At 34.1% G+C, this 1,140-nt stretch overlaps 1 non-coding gene across 1 annotated transcript; it reads left to right on the top strand.

The window, feature by feature from the left end:
* The first annotated feature begins 241 nt into the window (after positions 1–241).
* LOC150054574 (U6 spliceosomal RNA) lies at positions 242–348 on the top strand. Its single transcript, XR_016537731.1, has one exon. It is a non-coding gene; the product is annotated as a U6 spliceosomal RNA (small nuclear RNA).
* The last annotated feature ends 792 nt before the right edge of the window (positions 349–1,140 follow it).

The following is a 1,140-nucleotide window of genomic DNA, read 5'->3' as shown; positions in this document are numbered from 1 at the left end:
ATGTAATGATGTAATAGATAACTATTTTTGTAGTACCTTATAGCTTACCAAGTCCATTATGTTAAAAACAAAACAGGAAAAGGGCTGGAGGTAGAGCTCAGTTATAGACTATTTGTTTGGCATTTAGGAGGCCCAGTGCTATCCCTTCTCTAGAACTTCAAAAAGAATTGGAAGAATTCATGCAGGTCAATAATTCAAAGACAGAGTGTTAAAAAAAACGAGGAAAGGAAAGATTAGTATAGTGCTCTCTTCGGCAGCACATATACTAAAATTGGAATGATACAGAGAAGATTAGCATGGCCCTTGCACAAGGATGACATGCAAATTCATGAAGCGTTCCATATTTTTGTTTTATTACATAGATTAATATGTATCTATGACATACAAACCCTCAGCCTAATTTTAATTATGTTCTAAAAATCTAAGTCCCAGTGATTATATATAGAGATTCCCCTCTTGAATACTTGTTTGTTAAATATGTCATTTGAAATATGACGTAAAATCAATGTTAATAAATTTTTTAATAAAAAATTATGACTTGGTATAAATTCCCTATGGCCAATCTCAAGATAACAGTGTGAATTCAGTGATTAAGATCTGAAGTGATATCCAGAAACAAGGGCATACTAAATCCACTAGCACAACAATGTTCATTGCAGCACTATTCACCATAGCAAAGATATGGAACCAACCTAGATGTCCCTCAGTTGATGAGTGGATCAACAAGTTGTGGTACTTGTACACAATGGAATTCTATGCTGCTGTCAGAAAGAATGACATCACCCCATTTGTTAGGAAATGGAAAGACTTAGAAAAAATCATATTAAGTGAAGTAAGCCAGACTCAAAGGAACTTAGGCTCAATGGTTTCCCTCATTCGTCATAATCAGTAGAAACCTTGGGCTCTACTAGCAGAGATCTGCAATAGAGCAAAATCTTGATACATAAGGCCATATAATGTGAAGCTAATTGAAAGGACCTCCAGGATATTGAAACAAAAGCCATATAATGAATGATTGTTGTCCTTAATGTACTATGTTGTCTCTCATCTCCTTTGCTGTCCCTTGGTTACCTCATATTGTTATAGTATCTCACTTTGTTATCTGATATATTGAATTTATTTGTATTTGGATATTTGAAA

Source organism: Megascapheus bottae, chromosome 14, assembly GCF_031878675.1.
Source record: "Megascapheus bottae isolate mThoBot1 chromosome 14, mThoBot2.hap1, whole genome shotgun sequence".
Taxonomy (NCBI): Eukaryota; Metazoa; Chordata; class Mammalia; order Rodentia; family Geomyidae; genus Megascapheus; species Megascapheus bottae.
Note: the sequence above shows the minus strand (reverse complement) of the source record. Positions and strands in the feature narration are given on the sequence as shown.